The following is an 18,282-nucleotide window of genomic DNA, read 5'->3' as shown; positions in this document are numbered from 1 at the left end:
CACCCACCAAGTAGTCCTTAAAAACTGCTTTCCTTGACTGGGCACGGTGGTTTATCCCTGTAATCCCATAATCCCGGCACTTTTATAAGGCGGAGGCAGGCGGATCACGGGGTCAAGAGATGCAGACCATCCTGGCCAACATGGCGAAACCCCATCTCTACTAAAAATGCCACAATTAGCCGGGAGTAGTGGCGTGCACCTGTAATCCCAGCTATTCGGGAGCCTGAGGCAGGAGAATCACTTGAACCTGGGAGGCTGAGGTTCCTGAAAGCGGAGATAGCACCACTGCACTCCAGTCTGGGAGAGCCAGACCCTGTCTCAAAAAAAGAAAGAGGAGACTTGCCCAGACATGCCTGCAATGGAAAATTCCATTCCCTGACGCATGCACAGTATGGGGAACAAAGCACTATGGAGTAACTCAAGCTGAGGGCCCGCATGCACACTAGGAGGACGGAGACCAGAAATTCACGCCTTATGCAAAGGAGACACCTACTCCTCACCGATTTCTTAAAAAAGCCCCTCTGTATTCAACTGTGAAACAGCGACCCTGTTTCAGGACCCCTGTCTGTGGCAGAGAGCTCTCTCTCTCTCTCTCTTTGACTTATTAAACTCCTCCTCTAACCTCACTCAGAGAGTTCGTACCCTTGATTTCCTCGGCTGTGAGACAAAGAACGTCAAGTGGCACCCCAGACAATGGGGCTATTTCACCAAAGCTCTACTCCTAGGGGTTTATTTTTGTTTTTTGAGACAGGGTCTTGCTCTGTCGCCCAGGCTGGAGTGCAGTGGTGTGATCATGGCTTACTGCAGCCTCAACCTCCTGGACTCAAGCAGTCCTCCCACCTCAGCCTCCCAAGCAGCTGGGACTACAGGTGCACCCCATTATGCCTAATTTTTTTTTTTTTTTTAAAGACAGAATCTCACTCTTTCACCCAGCTGGAGTGCAGTGGTGCAATCTCAACTCACTGCAACCTCCGCCTTCTGGGTTCAAGCAATTCTCCTGCCTCAGCCTCCCAAGTAGCTGGGATTACAGGCATGCACCACCATGCCCAGCTAATGTTTTGTATTTTTAGTAGAGATGGGGTTTTGCCATGTTGGTCAGGCTGGTCTCAAACTCCTGACCTCAGGGGATCCACCTGCTTCTGCTTCCCCAAGTACTGGGATTACAGGCGTGAGCCACTGCACCTGGCCCTGACAAATTGTTTTTAATTTCTTTGTAGAGATGAGGTCTTGCTGTGATGTCCAGGCTGGTCTCAAACTCCCGGCTTCAAGTGATCGTCCCGCCGAAGTGTTGGGATTACAAGCGTGAGCCACAGCGCCTAGTCCTAGCCTTGGTTCTTTGCTCCTACAAAATACTAGAAAAAAAAGGCCTGCCTGGTCCGTAAACAGACCTCCAGGGACCATATTTAATCAATGAAAACTCTGTACCTGGGTGTGCTAACAAGGAACATTTTCCGATTTGTAAAGTTACTTGTTTTTTTTGTTTGTTTGTTTGGTTGGTTGGTTTTTTTTTTTTTTTTTTTTTGGGAAGAAAATGACTTTATTCTAATTAACTCACAAAGAATAAAATCATAACAGCTAGTTTAAGGAAACCACACAAACATTTGCCCAGCCCCAAATTCTACAGAGTAGGAACCCCCTGCCTCACTTCCATTTCAATTCTGAAGCAAGAAAGCTAGGAATGACAGGAGAGGTTTGACAGATGGTTACATTTTATACCTTCACTATCAATTCTATTTTTATACTGAATTAATTTAGTTATGAGAGCTGATTTTCCATCTCTCCAGGTTGAACTTCTTGATTAGGCCGATCCATGTGCAAGTCGGCACTGTTTCAGCACCTCACTGAAACCCTCACAGAGCTTGATGTCACCCTGGTTCCGGGCACACTCCGGAAACTGTTTGATCTCATAGAAGCAAGGCTGCTGCTGCTGTACCGGTGATGTCAGGCCTCGCAGGCTCAGCATTACTTCCTCCACTGAAGCCCCCAGTAATGGCGTGACCCAGTGTGTGCCCCACAGCAGAGCCCACAGCCACGCCACCTGCAGTGGTTGCCATCTGGGCCATCAGACCTGGCTGCCGGGGCGCAGCAGCAGAAGAGCCAACGGCAGATGGGGGTGCCGCTGCTGGCGGCTGAGCGACTGGTGCTGGCCTGGGTGCAGCTCTCATCTGAGGGGCCCGGCTGGCCGTAGCGGCCATGCGGGAGGTGCGGCTTCGGCTTCCACACGGATTCTACGTACGCAACGGCTCGGTCTCAGGACGTGTCAAGTTACTTGTTTAACAAGCAAAACAAAATACATCCTGCAAAGAAACAAGAAACCATCACAGCTAGGTTTACATTTAATGAACTACTTTTATTGAAAAGAACAAAACTGCACGAGAACTATACAAAACTCCGGAGTGGGAAAAAAGAAACAGCAAGCATATCTATCTTTTCTTTTCTGTTTCTTTTTTTTTTTTTTTTTTTTTTTTTTTTTTGCGACAGAGTCTTGCTCTCTCGCCAGGCTGGAGTGCAGTGGCATGATCTTGGCTCACGGCAACTTCCGCCTCCCGGGTTCAAGTGATTCTCCTGCTTCAGCCTCCCAAGTAGCTGGGATTACAGGCATGCACCACCACGTCTCTACAAAAATAAAATAATTTTTATATTTTAGTAAAGGCAGGGTTTCACCATGTTGGCCAGGATGGTCTCGATCTCCTGACCTCGTGATCCGCCCCCCGGGCCTCCCAAAGTGCTGGGATTACGGGTGTGAACCACCGCGCCCAGTCTAAGCGCATCTATCTTTTCTTCTGTCATTCATCTTCTGCGGAAGCTGAAGATGCATCATTCTTCTCCTGTTTATCTGAAGGGCCCATCGTGATCCATAATTCGTTATTTCTCTTAACATTTTCAAATATCTTTTGGGCAAGCGATCAAGCAATCCGCTTGCCCCATAAGTGATTTTCCAGTCCTTTATTTTATTTTTATTTTTATTTTATTTTTGAGACAGGGTGTCACTCTGTCTTCCAGGCTGAAGTGCAGCAGTGCGATCTCAGCTCACTGCAACCCCCACCTTCCAGGTTCAAGCAATTCTCCTGCCTCAGGCTCCCGAGTAGCTGGGATTACAGGTGCCCACCGCCACACCGGGCTAATTTTTGTATTTTTAGTAGAGATGACTTTTCACCATGTTGGCCAGGCTGATCTGGAACTCCTGACCTCAGGTGATCTGCCTGCCTCGGCCTCCCAAAGTGCTGGGATTACAGGCGTGAGCCACTGTGCCCAGCTGATTTTCCAGCAGCATTGTGAGCTGAAGCTGTCCCCATCCTTGACTGTGTGAAAATATTTACCTGGGAATTGTCACCTGTAAAAAAAAAAAAAAAAAAAAAAAAAAATTCCTCTCACACAGCGAGGTTTGCCATCGGTTTTCTTTTCCAGACCTGGCTATTTATTTTTATGCTGAAATAAAACATTATAGCTAAGGGATTTCAAGCACACTTCAAGGAACTTCACATTACAGGGCAGAAGGAGCAAGCTGCCCAGCAGAAAGGGGCCCCCAGCATCCCCTCAAACCTGGTGGCAGCCGCATGATTGCTGGGGTTTATGTGCTAGAGCCGTGTTCTCACATTTACTGCTCAGAAATGCACCCCTGGCTGAGCGCAGTGGTTCACACCTGTAATCCCAGCACTTTGGGAGGCCGAAGCAGGCTGATCACCTGAGTTCAGGTGTTCAAGACCAGCCTGGTCAACATGGTAAAACCCCATCTCTATTAAAAATACAAAAATTAGCCGGGCATGGTGGTGGGCACCTGTAGTCCCAGCTACTCTGGAGGCTGAGGCGGCAAAATCACTTCAACCCTGGAGGCAGAGGCTGTAGTGAGCTGAGATCGTGCCACTGCACTCCAGTCTGGGTGACAGAGTGAAACTCTGTCTTCAAAAAAAAAAGGCCAGGTGCAGTGGCTCAAGCCTGTAATCCCAGCACTTTGGGAGGCCGAGACGGGCAGATCACGAGGTCAGGAGATCCAGACCATCCTGGCTAACACGGTGAAACCCCGTCTCTACTAAAAAAATATAAAAAACTATCCGGGCGAGGTGGCGGGCACCTGTAGTCCCAGCTACTGGGGAGGCTGAGACAGGAGAATGGCGTGAACCCGGGAGGCGGAGCTTGCAGTGAGCTGAGATCCGGCCACTGCACTCCAGCCTGGGCGACAGAGTGAGACTCCATCTCAAAAAAAAAAAAAAATACACAAAATGCACCCCTTTGGCCAGGCGCAGTAGCTCACACCTGTAATCCCAGCACTTTGGGAGGCCAAAGCAGAAGGATTCCCTGAGCCCAGGAATTCGAGACCAGTCTGGGCAACAAAGCGAGACCCCCGCCCCTACAAAAAAATTAAATTAGCTGGACATGGTGGTGCATGCCTGTAGGCCTAACTACTCAGGTGACTGTGGGAAGATCACTTGAGCCCAGGAGTTGGAGGCCACAGTGACCTATGATCATGCCACTGCACTCCAGTCTGCATGATAGCACGAGACCCTGTCTCCAAACAAACAAACAAACAAACAAACAAACAAGAGACCCTGGAGATGGCCTGAACTAACATTTGACCTGATCACACCATTTTACAAATGCTGGAAGCCGGTTTTTTGTTGTTATTGTTGTTTTATTTTGGGGTTTTTTTATTTGTTTGTTTGTTTTGTTTTGTTTCTTTGAGACAGAGTCTCATTCTATTACTCAGGCTGGAGTGCAGTGGCTACATCTCAGCTCACTGCAACTTTCGCCTCCTGGGTTCAAGCGATTCTCCTGCCTCACCCTCCCGAGTAGCTGGGATTACAGACACATGCCACCACACCCTGCTAATTTTTGTATTTTTGGTAGAGATGGGGGGGGTGTCACCATGTTGGCCAGGCCGGTCTCGAACTCCTGACCTCAGATGATTCGCTCGCCTCAGCCTCCCAAAGTGCTGGGATTACAGGCGTGAGCCACCGCGCCTGGCCTGGAAGCAGTATTATTGGAGGAGGTGCAGGATGGAATTCAAGTTCCTTTAGGGACCTCGGGCAAGTCACTATATCTTCATGGTACTCAGTCTCTCATCCCCTTGAGGGCTGCCCGACAGCCTCTTCCAGCCCTGGCATTTGTGATTCCGGTGTCTGTTGTGAGAGTGTGTGCTGGTGACAGCCCTGTGCACTTTTATCTCAGGAAAGATTCCATTTAGATTCCTTGTTAGAAAACATGTTGGGTTTCTCGTGGAAAGCGATGATTTATGCTGAAAGTCGCCTCTGCAGCAGGAAGCTGAGATTTCCCTCCCTGCCCCATTTTTTTCCCAACTCCTCCAGACTCATTTGGCCTGAGTGCAACAGAATAAAAGAGGAAAGTTGAATATCAGCTTCGCCGGGTTCATTTTGCAAACCTCACTTAGATTTAGCATTAGGTTTAGGGCTAGGGTGGGGTTTGTGTTAGAGTTAGGATTGAGGCTAGGGCTGTTTTTAGGATGGAGATTTGGTTCAGGAATAGGGTTAGGGATAGTACTAGAGTTAGGTGAGGATTAAGTGATGGCTAAGGCTAGGATTCAGGCCAGGTTTAGGGTTATGAGTAGGGTTAGTCTTAGGATTAGGCATAGGGGTAGGGCTAAAACCAGGGCTAGGATTAGAGATACTCGTAAGCTTAATTTTGTTTATTTATATATATTTGTTGAGACAGAGTCTCGCTCTGTTGCCCAGGCTGGAGTGCAGTGGCTCAATCTTGGCTCACTACACCCTCCATTTCCCAGGTTTAAACAATTGTTGTGCCTCAACCACCCGAGTAGCTGGAACTACAGGCATGCTCCATCATGCCTGGCTAATTTTTGTATTTTGAGTAGAGATGGGGTTTCACCATGTTGGCCAAGCTGGTCTCAAACTCCTGGCCTCAAGTGATCTGCCTGCCTTGGTCTCCCAATGTGCTGGGATTACAGGCATGAGTCACTGCACCTGGCCAGTAGGCTTAATTTTAGGATTAAAATTGATAGATTTGCTTGGTCAGGGATCCATCATCTCCTTGTGCTGTTTATTCCTTCCGACTCTTTGGCAGTCTTCTGTGGCAAAGCCACAGGGGCACAGCTGCCCAAGGCCTTGGGAGCCCACCTCTTGTACCAGCATGACCAGGATGTGAGACATGGAGTCAAAGGAGGTCATTTCAGAACTTTAAGATTTGACTGCCAGCCAGGTGCAGTGGCTCAAGCCTGTAATCCCAGCACTTTGGGAGGCCGAGGTGGGCGGATCATGAGGTCAGGAGATCGAGACCATCCTGGCCAACATGGTGAAGCCCCGTCTCTACTAAAAATTAAAAATTAAAAAATTAAAAAACTAAAAAAAATAAAAATTAGCCAGGCATGGCGGCATGCACAGGTAGTCCCAGCTACTCAGGAGGCTGAGGCAGAGGAATTGCTTGAACCCAAGAGGCAGAGGTTGCAGTGAGCTGAGATCATGCCACTGCACTCCAGCCTGGTGACAGAGTGAGACTCCGTCTCAAAAAAAGACGAAAAAAAAAAAAAAAAAGATTTGACTGCCCTGCTGGATTTCAGACTTGCAAGGGATCTGTAGCCCCTTTGTTTTGGCCAATTCCTCCCATTTGGAATGGGTGTATTTACCCAATGCTTGTCCCCTCCTTGTATCTAGGAAGTAAGTAACTTGCTTTTGATTTTACAGGCTCATAGGCAGAGGGAACTTGCTTTGTCTCAGATGAGACTTTGGACTTGGACTTTTGGGTTAATGCTGGAATGAATTAAGACTTTGGGGTACTGTTGGGAAGACATGATTGGTTTTGAAATGTGAAAGAAACATGAGATTTGCAAGGGGCCAAGGGTGGAATGATATGATTAGGCTTTGTGTCCCCACCCAAATCTCATCTTGAATTATAATCCCCCAAATCCCCATAATCCCCACGTGTCAAGGCAGAGACCAGGTGGAGGTAAGTGAATCATGGGGGCGGTTTCCCCCATGCTGTTCTCATGATAGTGAGTGAGTGCTCACGAGACCTGATGGCTTTATAAGGCCTCTTCTCCCTTCGCTCAGCACTTCTTCCTGCTGCCTTGCGAAGCAGGTACCTTGCCTTGCCCTTCGCCTTCCGCCATGATTGTAAGTTTCCTGAGACCTCCCCAGCCATGCTGAACTGTGAGTCCATTAAACCTCTTTTCTTTATGAAGAAAAGTGACTCTCATTCAAGTGACTTCATTGCCTTTCATCTTCCAGCATATCGTATTAGTTACTGACTTTCACTTTTCAGAGGTAATTTACTCATAGCCAAATGCACAGATCTTACCTGTATTATTCAATCAGTTTTGACAAACCAAATTCCCACGTAACCGGCACCTCTGTCAAGATACAGAACATTCTATCATCCCGGAACGTTGCCTGTATAGCTCTTCCCTAGAAGCTACCACTGATCTGATTTCTTTTGTTTTTTTTTTTTTTTTTTTTTTTGGTACGGAATCTCACTCTGTCACCCAGGCTGGAGTGCAGTGGCGCGATCTCAGCTCACAGCAGCAACCTCTATCTCCCAGGTTCAAGCGATTCTCTTGCCTCAGCCTCCCGAGTAGCTGGGACTACAGGCGCCCGCCGCCATGCCCAGCTAATTTTTTGTATTTTTAGTAGAGATGGGGTTTCACCATGTTGGCCAGGATGGTCTCGATCTCCTGACCTCGTGATCTGCCCACCTCAGTCTCCCAAAGTGCTGGGATTACAGGCGTGAGCCACCGCGCCCGGCCCTCTGATCTGATTTCTATGGCTATAGGTTGGTTTTACCAGTTCCAGAACTTAAATGAAATCATACATTGTAGACTGCTTGATCTAAGATTTTTTTGTTGTTGTTTTTATAGAGACAAGGTCTCGCTCTCTCGCCCAGGATGGAGTGCAGTGAAGTGATCATAGCTCACTGCAGCCTCAAATTCCTGGGTTTAAGTGATCCTCCTGCCTCAGCCTCATGAGTAGCTGGGACTACAGATGCATGCCACTGTATCTGGCTAATTTTTTTTAATTTTTGTAAAGCTGGGGTGTCATTATGTTGCCTAGGCTGATCCGAAACTCCTAGACTCAAGCAATCTGCCTGCCTTGGCTTCCCAGACTGCTAGGATTACAGGCATGAGCCACCATGGCCAGCCTAATACATTTTTTAAGCAGCACAATATTTTTCAGGTTTATTTATGTTGTTTGTATTCTACTGACTTTTTTAGTACAAGTCTTATATTCTGATATTTTTAGTACCAGGTACTTTTTCACTGTCTGCCCAAAGCCTGTCACAATTAATGTGTAAACCTACCGTCTACAGTGTTAGCTGTGACCTTGGTTCTCATACAAAGTGTTCTGCTGAAACACCTGTTTCAGACAATTTCTACACTTAAATTTGCTTTGATTAAATAAAAGAGGGATCCATAATTTATTCCAAGTGAGATGTCATACCTCACATGTCAGCGCCTTCATTAACCCATCCAATTTGCACCGAGAAGACTTGGAATAGAATGTGTGTGGCAGGTAATGGAGGTTTGACGGGGGGTAGAGGGTGGAGAAAGTACTTCCCCAATAAGGGTGGGGAGTGTTATCTTGTTGAGTGTTATCAGAGGTGGCTTGGCATAATGAAGAGACTGCCAAATGCAGAGCTGGGAGAAGGCTGGGTGTAGTGGCTCACACTTGTAATCTCCATGTTTTGGGAGGCCAAGGCAGGAGGATTCTTGAGGCCAAGAGTTTGAGACCAGCCTGAGAAACATAGTGAGACCGTATCTCTTAAAAAAAATTTTTTTTTGTTGATGGATTCTTGGTCTGTTGCCCAGCCTGGTATGCAGTGGCACAATCTCAGCTCACTGCAACCTCCACCTCCCGGGTTCAAGCGATTCTCCGGCTTCAGCCTCCTGAGTTGCTGGGATTACAGGATTGCCCACCATCACACCTAGCTAATTTTTGTATTTTAGTAGAGACGGGGTTTCACCGTGTTGGCCCGGCTAATCTAGAACTCCTGACCTCGGGTGATCTGCCCGCCTCGGCCTTCCAAAGCGCTGGGATTATAGGCATGAGACACTGCGCCCGGCCATCTTAAAACATTTTTTTTTTTTTTTTGGCCAGGCACAGTGGCTCATGCCTGTAATCCCAGCATTCTGGGAGGCCAAAGTGGGAGGATCACGAGGTCAGGAGATCAAGACCATCCTGACTAACATGGTGAAACCCCGTCTCTACTAAAAATACAAAAAAAATTAGCTGGGCATGGTGGCGGGCACCTGTAGTCCCAGGTGCTGGGGAGGCTGAAGCAGGAGAATGATGTGAATTCAGGAGGCAGAGCTTGCAGTGAGCCAAGATTACGCCACTGCACTCCAGCCTGGGAGACAGATGGAGACTCCCTCTCAAAAAAAAAAAAAAATTTAATTAGCTGAGCATGGTGATGCATGCCTATAGTCCCAGCTACTTGGAAGGCTAAGGCAGTAGAATGACTTGAGCCCACGAGTTCAAGGCAGCAGTGAGCTGTGATCACGCCACTGCACTCCAGCCTAGGCGATAAAGCAAGACCCTGTTTCTAAAAACAAATAAATAAAAAGTTGGATAAAAATGAGTTTTAGGGGGCCGGACGCGGTGGCTCACGGCTGTAATCCCAGCACTTTGGGAGGCCAAGGCGGGCAGATCACAAAGTCAGGAGATGGAGACCATCCTGGCTAACACAGGAAACCCCGTCTCTATTAAAAATACAAAAAAAATAGCCGAAAACTAGCCAGGCGTGGTGGCAGGCACCTGTAGTCCCAGCTACTTGGGAGGCTGAGGCAGGAGAATGGCATGAATCCAGGAGGCGGAGCTTGCAGTGAGCCGAGATCGTGCCACTGCACTCCAGCCTGGACAACAGAGCAAGACTCCATCTAAAAAAATAAAAAATGAGTTTTAGATCTAGCTTGGTCAACTGGCTTCACAAATTTTGGCCAATCACCTAAGGTCGCTTCCTCCATAAAATGGGGATGACATAATTGCCATTGCAATAATAACTAGCATTCGGATATTGCCTTAGAGAGCAAATGAGACCCTGAAAAATAGCAGACACTCGCTAAAAGTTAAATGAATGTAATCAGAAGTGCCTTGTAGTCTGGGTGAGGTGTCTCACACCTATAACCCCAGCACTTTGGGAGGTCAAGGCAGGCAGATCGCTTGAGGTCAGGAGTTCGAGACCAGCCTGGCCAACATGGTGAAACCCCCATCTCTCTTAAAAAAAAAAATTTAAATTAGCTGGGTATTATGGCTCACACCTGTAGTCCCATCTACTCGAGAGGCTGAGGCAGGAGAATTGCTTAAGCCTGGGAGGTGGAGGTTGCAAACAGCCCAGATTGCGCCACTGCACTCCAGACTGGGCGACAGAGTGAGTCCCTGTCTCGACAAAATTTAAAAAGTGCGTTGTAAACTGTAAAGTGTGGGTTGAAGCCGCTGCACATGGGCTGCAGGGACAGGGACAGGTCACACGGTCACTCCTCAGGAATCTTGCAAAGTTGGCTTCGCAGAATAATTCATCCACAGACCTTCCCTTGACTGCATCATGAACACAGGAGTTTTTCCAAAACCCAGCCTCGCCGCAGAGTCGTCCATTCAGAATCTCTAGGCAGGGCCCCGGAGCTGACTGCTTTTAGCTTTCCTGAGTGATGTGGATGGCCCATCGGGGGACAGCACTGAGGGGCGGCTGCTTCTTTTTGGGAATGGACCTTATAGAGGTAGTATAAGAAGAGTAATCCCCCAGAGAATAGACACCCTTGGGCCTGCTTTTTTTTTTTTTTTTTTTTAAATAGAGAAAGAGTCTTACTCTGTCTCCCAGGCTGGAGTGCAGTGATGCAATCATAGCTCACTGCAGCCTCAAACTCCTGTCCTCAAGTGGTCCTCCCAGCTCAGCCTCCCAAGTAGCTGGAACTACAGGCGCACACACCACACCCGGCTTTTTTTTTTTTTTGGACATAGGGTCTCACTATATTGCTCAGGCTGGTCTCAAACTCCTAGCCTCAAGCAATCCTTCCACTTCAGCCTCCAAAAGTGCTAAGATTACAGGCATGAGCCACTGTGTCCAGTCTAAGCTTTCTTTGTTTAAGCAGCATAATGTTTTTCAGGTTTACTTATGTTGTTTGTGTTCTACTGACTTTTTTAGTGTAGGACTTATAGTCTGACTTTTTTACTGCCAGGTACTTTTAGATCAGGTTTTACTCTGTCTCCCAGGCTGGAGTGTGCTGGTGCAATCATGGCTTGCTGCAGCCTCCAATTCCTGGTCCCAAACAATGCTCCTGAGTAGCCGGGACTGCAGGTATATACCACTACACCTGGGTAAGTTTTTAATTTTTTTCTTTTATTTACTTATTTATCGATCTATTTATTTATTTTTTGAGACAGAGTCTCACTCTGTCGCCCAGGCTGGAGTGCAGTGGCGCAATCTCGGCTCACTGCAACCTCCACCTCCTGGGTTTAAGCAATTCTCCTGCCTCAGCCTCTCAAGTAGCTGAGACTATAGGCATGTGCCACCACGCCCGGCTAATTTTTTGTATTGTTAGTACAGACGGGGTTTCACCGTGTTAGCCAGGATGGTCTCGATCTCCTGACCTCATGATCCTCCTCCCTCGGCCTCCCAAAGTGCTGGGATTACAGGTGTGAGCCACCACGCCCGGCCTTATTTTTTTATTTTTTTAGTGCAGGATCTTGCTATGCTGCCCAGACTGATCTTGAATTCCTGGCCTCAAGTAATCCTTCTTCCAGAGCCTCCCAGAGTACTGGCATTAGAGGTGTGAGACACCATGCCTGGCTTGCTTTTATATCAATGCATGTTACTACCTTCCATAGGTGGGCTGACTCCTGGAGGCCAGACGGTGGACACCAGCCCACAGCAAGGTACTGATGAAGACGGTGTCGGCCGTGGCCACGTGCTGCCACCTCCCAGAATGCCAGGGAAGCCCGGGGGAAACAGCTGTGCAGACAAGTTCATGCTCACAAAGTGTGCTCTCTCTACCCCGATCATCCCTGCCTTCCTTACAAAGTACTTGAAACCGTGTAACCAGTTTAGACCAATGGACTGTGTGAACTTGTGATATATATTTAGTCTTCGTCCCCTTTCCTGGCACAGAACTCCTAACATCCTTAGAATCCTTAAAGGGATCATCTTTTTGTATGTTAATGAGTTGATTAATGGTGGGCCTCCCTAGGGTAGCTTCAGGATAGGGCTAGTCACCCAAAGACCAAGGAAGGATTAGAGGATTGGGACTTTCAGCCCCACCCCTAACCTCCAGGGAGGAGAGAGGGGCTCAACGGTGACCTGAATCACCAATAGCCAGTGACTTAATCAGTCGTGCCCTATGTAATGATTCTATAAAAACCCTAAAGGACTGGGTTCAGGAGGCTTCCAGAAGGCTGAACATGTAGAAGTTCCTGGGGGTGGGGGTTGCACCCAGGGATGGCATGGAATCTCTCCATCCCTTCCTCCATACCTCACCCTATGCACCTGTGAAAGGAAAATATCTTGAGCTCCTTGAAGCTGGGATCTGCTCAGGGCAAATCTGCCTCCCATCCTATCCAAAGTCATCCCTCAGCTCACTGAGATAGATGCATATCTGACTGCCTCCTTTGGAAAGGCTACTCAGAAACTCAGAAGAATGTAACCATTCCTCTCTCACCTATCTATGACCTGGAAACCCCTCCCTGCTTGCAGTCTTCCAGCCTTTGCTTCAAGTTGTCCTGTCTTTCCAGACCAAACCAATGTACTTCTTACATATATTGATTGATGGCTCATGTCTCCCTAAAATGCATAAAACCAAGCTGTGCCCTGACCACCTTGAGCACATGATGTCAAGACCTCCTGAGGCTGTGTCATGAGTGTGTCCTCAACCTTGGTAAAATAAGCTTTTTTTTTTTTTGAGACAGAGTCTTGCTCTGTCACCCAGGCTGGAGTGCAGTGGCCGGATCTCCCCTCACTGCAAGCTCCACTTCCCAGGTTCACGCCATTCTCCTGCCTCAGCCTCCCATGTAGCTGGGACTACAGGTGCCCCCCACCGCACCCGGCTAATTTTTTTTTTTTGTATTTTTAGTAGAGACGGGGTTTCACCGTGTTAGCTAGGATGGTCTTGATCTCCTGACCTCGTGATCCGCCCATCTTGGCCTCCCAAAGTGCTGGGATTACAGGCTTGAGCCACCGCGCCCAGCCATAAGCTTTCTAAATTAACTGAGACCTGTCTCAAATGTTCAGGGTTCACACACCTCTTCATCTGTAGCCTTTGGAACATCTTTTATAATAAACCAGTAAATGTAAGTGCTTCCCTGAGTTCTGTGAGCCACTCCAGCAAATTAAGCAAACTCAAAGAGGGAGTTGTGGGAACGCTGATTTATAGTCACCAGTCAGAAGCACAGATACAACAATGTGGCGCTTGTGATTGGCATCAAAGTAGGGAGTAGTCTTGGGGGCTGATTTCTCAACCTACGGGATCCAATGCTGTCTCCAGGGAGAGGATGCCCAGCTAGTATCTGCTGCAGAATGAATTATGTGTTTGCTAATTCATTGCTAATACATCCCTAAACATTTGGTCACAGAAGTCTTCTGGGTTGGTCGTTATCGGGTGAGAGCAGAGAAAAACCAGCTTGTGGCTGAGTGTGGTGGCTCATGCTTGTAATCCCAGTGCTTTGGGAGGCCGAGTTGGGCAGATCATCTGAGGTCAGGAGTTCGCGACCATCCTGGCCAACATGGTGAAACCTCATCTCTACTAAAAATACAAAAATTAGCTGGGTGTGGTGACACACACTAGCTACTTGGGAGGCTGAGGTGAGAGGATTGCTTGAACCTAGGAGGCGGAGGTTGCAGTGAGCCAAGATTGTGCCACTGCACTCCAGCCTGGGCAAGACAGCAAGCCTCAAAAAAAGGTGTTTTTGCTACACAGAGATGTTGCAGTCTCCCCAGTGCACCACAATGTAGCTTGTAGCAGGACGAGCCGCAGACAAAACTCCTCAGACACCGGATTAAAGAAGGAAGAGGTTTTTTATTCAGCCGGGAGCGTCGGCAGACTCACGTCTTAAGAGCCGAGCTCCCCGAGAGAGAAATACTAGGCCTTTTTAAAGGCTTACAACTTTAAGGGGTCCACGTGAAAGGGTCGTAAATGAGCTGCCAAGGGAGGGGTTTCTCCCGAGGCTTCACCTCCTCTCTTGTCTACTCTGGGTGGCCTAGGGATATGTTTGTCTTGCGGAGGCGCAAACCCTGTGGGCTCAAGAGTGGGGAGCCTCTCTCCCTGGTAAGGGGAAGGCACCACTGGGATCACTGGTGCCATCTCCTGCAATGGATCTTCTGATGTTGGGTCGAACAGAACTTCAGGAGTTGATTTCCCTCGGCGAGTGGAGCGGGATCCTTCCTTGGCTGTCTGTCCCTGCTGCTGCCTGCCCTCTTAGCCACTGTGGGGGGTCTAGCACCAGTTGTAACCAAGTGTCTATGTATGGGAACTGGTCTGAGTGTCCTGACTTACCAGTTACTTTGTGCCATACCTTAGAAACAAGGACCTGTCCAGGCTTCCTTCTGATGGCCAACCCTCTTCCAATGTTGGCCAATCTATTTCACACAAAGTTCTAAGTTTTCCTGGTGTCATAGTAACCCCATAGTCTCCATTAAATCCCTTCTTAAAATTTTTCAACATAGCTCCTAGCGGAGTGGGCATACTTTGTGTCTGACCCACGTTTCCTCGAGACAAAACACCACACTCACACCACATGCATACCACAAAAGAATGGGTAAAAAGGGCGCACACACACCTTTTCAGTTTATACCACACCAGAATCAAAACCAAAATCAGAGTATCCAGAAATCCAAGCCAGGTCAAAACCAAAACCAAAGTATCAAACAATTCAAGTCAAGTCAAAAACAAAAACCAAAGTATCAAGCAATCAATTCAAGTCAAAAACAAAAACCAAAGTGCTGGTACAGGCATGCCGTGGGTGATCAGGTCACGCTTCCACTCAAATGGAGTGGGCAAGTTCCAAAGACTAGCCTTACCAAGTTTCAGATGTCCAGACTTAAAGTGCCAGTTCCTTCCCGGTGTTCAGCCACTGTGTTGATCTCCACTGCTCTGATGAGGCATTCCACCGGGGCAAATGCCTACCCGGGAGCGCTCTCAGGATCTGCATCGCTCAAGCTGGCCAGAGTCCCCCGAAGGGATGCTCTATAGGGCAGGCATAAGCTGCCTAAGGGGCTGCCTCGACCATCCGTTAATCACCTCGCTTCCTGGTCAGGGAACCAAGAAATGTAGCAGGAGTAGTAGTGGTCTCCTTCCTTAGCTTATCAGCCAGAGTTCTTTGTCTCATGACCAAGAGAATTAAGGAACGTGGACACAAAGGGTGAGGTTGAAGTAAAAGTTTAATAAGTGGAAGAAAGCTCTCTGCAGCAGAGAGGGAGCCCAAATGGTTTGCTGTTTTTACAGTTGAATGCAAAGCCTTTTATAAGAAACTGATGAGGGCTGGGCATCTCATTTGCATAAAGGCACAAACTTCTGATAGCTTCCCTATCCCACTCTCCTAATGCACACGCAGCCCCTTAGCTTGAGTTCTCTATATTGCTTTGTTCCCCGTACTGCACATTTGTTGAGGGATGGAATTTTCCATTGTGGGCATGTCTAGGCAAGTCATCTGTGTAGGCTTTTTTTATCTGTGGAGCTGTGGGTGTGTCTCAGGCAAGCCCCCCTTTGCAAGTTCCCTTATCTGTGCCTGCAGCCTGATTTTTCAGGCTGTTCTTTGGTTTGAAAGAATTCAACTGAAGCCAGGTGTGGTGGCTCATGCCTGTAATCCCAGCATTTTGGGAGGCCAAGGCAGGCGGATCACAAGGTCAGGAGATCTAAACCATACTGGCTAACATGGTGAAACCCTGTCTCTACTAAAAAAAACACAAAAAATTAGCCAGGCATGGTGGTGGGCACCTGTAGTCCCAGCTACTCAGGAGGCCGAGGCAGGAGAATGGTGTGAACCCGGGAGGCAGAAATTGCAGTGAACCAAGATCGCGCCACTGCACTCCAGCCTTGGTGACAGAGCGAGATTCCATCTCAAAAAGAGAAAAACAAAAAATAGAATTCAACTGAAGACCCACCCTAACTGACTGCCTGACTGATTTCTTTCTACTCTCTCAGAGACTGTGACAAAAATGACATGTGTTATCTCCAGGTCAAGGCAGTTAAAGCCAGAATGCCTTATCCATTCCTCTCCTTCCACAGAGATCTCATAGATAACATGTCCTCCATAATGTCTCCTCTAGCCTGGGGTCCTGAGTGACTATATGGAGCAGAGAGAGGCTCCTGTTGGCTCTCACTTGAGATGTAGCATGAGCAAGGAATAAGCCTGTAAACCAGTGGTGATTTGAGGCTACTTTGTTGCACCAATAAGTAACAGTAGTCCTGACTAATGCAACTACGTATCAGATGGTTTCTACTTTCTCTCTCAGAAACTGAAATGCTCCGAATGTTAGGAGAAGAAACTAAGGACATTAGCAGATTTAATAACCACCAGCAAGAATTCCCAAATGATGGCCGGGTGTGGCTCATATCTATAATCCCAGTGCTTTAGGAGGCCGAGATGGAAAGATCACTTGAGCCCGGAAGTTGAAGACCAGCCTGAGCAATATAGTGGAACCCTGTTTCTACAAAAAAAAGAAAATTTTTAATCAGCCACTGCCTCAGTCCCAGCTAATCTGAAGGCTGAGGTAGGAAGATCATGTCAGACTAGGAGTTTGAGGCTGCAGTGAGCTATCATTGTACCACTGCAGTCCAATCTGGGTGACAGAGCAAGATTCTGTCTCAAAAAAAAACAAAAAACAAAAAACAAAGAAAGACTTCCCAAGTGAGCAAGTCTACCTCCTAAACACTTTAGAACAGTTCTAAAAGAAGTTGATCTGAACGCACATCAGAAATTCTTAAGACATCACCCTGGCTAGGGACGCCCCAGGTGTTACCTGTGGCCCAAAGCCAAGCACTAGCCACCCATTCAGCCCCCTTCGTTGCGCCTCATAAACATTTTATGGACCCTGTTCAATTGCAAAGCGATTCACACTATTAACTCCCATCATGGTTTTATTGTGGAAAGATGTTGCAAGCTCGGTCCACGCAAGCGGAGCCATGCGTCAGTTCAGGAATCACGGCTGCCAAAGCCCAGCTGGAGCAGGTGCAGACGCAGATTGGCCACTCGTGGCTGATGGACTGCTCCCAATCTTACCCCCAGCCGGCTGGCACTGAGCCCTGAGGCTTCATCCTCCCAGCAAAGGTCCTGGAAATGGCTGGACTCAATTAGTCTCTCATATAACATGGGATGATCTTGCATTCACCCCAGTGGGATGTATGGTCATAAAAATCTGTTCTGTCAGCCTTCCTGCCTTCATCCTACACCCAGGACAGACCCATGTCCTATTAGTGCCGATGCAATTTCACATCAGACATCTGTAGGGTGATATCTATTCAGGAATGACAGAGAGAGTGAGAGAGAAGGAAAACTTGGGCCCTTGACATGCTGAGCATGAGAAGAGGAGTGAGGGGTAAGCAGGCTGGTTGTTTCCCCTCCCCAGCCAGGGATAATTTGCATAAAGCCGCATTTTCCCCAGCAACAGTCTCTGATTGGTCCCTGTCTGTCCACCGGCTGACTCCAGTCCTGACCAGCCTGTTCTCAGTCCGCCTGCCAGGACACATTCTAAAGACTAAATAAAGACTGAGAGAGATCCAGCTCAGCCCCACTCCTCCCCTTTAACCCCCAGATCTAGATTACAACCTTTTGAGGCTCCAAGCATTGACTATGGCGATGCCCCCAGCCACTGTCCCAGCCCCTCACTGTGCAACTCGCAACAAACAGTATTTTGCAGAATGACACAAAACTGACATTGATGCTGGAATTCAAATAGCCTTATTCTGGATTTTCAGATTGCAAAATCCTGAATAAGCTTGTCAAGAATGAGCAGCTCTCTGTCTCTTAGGGTGTGTGTTCTTGTGTGAGTGTGTGCCTGGATGTGAGCGTGGCTGACTCTGGTGTGAGTCTGGGTGCAGGGGTGTGAGTATGTGTGTTTCCTGGCTTTTTATTTCTGGGGGGACAGAGTCTTGCTCTGTCACCCACGCTGGAGTGCAGGGGCACGATCTCAGCTCACTGCAAATTCCTCCTCCCAGGTTCAAGCAATTCTTATGCCTCAGCCTCCCGAGTAGCTGGGACTACAGTCGTGCACCACCATGCCCGGCTAATTTTTGTATTTCTAGTAGAGACGGGTTTCACCATGTTGGCCAGGTTTGTCTCGAACTTCTGACATTAAGCGTTCCACCCACCTTGGCTTCCCAAAGTGCTAGGATTACAG

The 18,282-nt window shown here is 48.1% G+C and overlaps 1 pseudogene; it reads right to left on the bottom strand.

The window, feature by feature from the left end:
* Nucleotides 1–1,751: 1,751 nt before the first annotated feature.
* LOC111547009 overlaps nt 1,752–18,282 on the bottom strand; it is a 36,692-nt pseudogene continuing 20,161 nt past the window's right edge.

Source organism: Piliocolobus tephrosceles, chromosome 8 (genome assembly GCF_002776525.5).
Source record: "Piliocolobus tephrosceles isolate RC106 chromosome 8, ASM277652v3, whole genome shotgun sequence".
NCBI lineage: Eukaryota > Metazoa > Chordata > Mammalia > Primates > Cercopithecidae > Piliocolobus > Piliocolobus tephrosceles.
The sequence above is the reverse complement of the archived record's forward strand: the minus strand, read 5'-3'. Positions and strand labels throughout refer to the sequence as shown.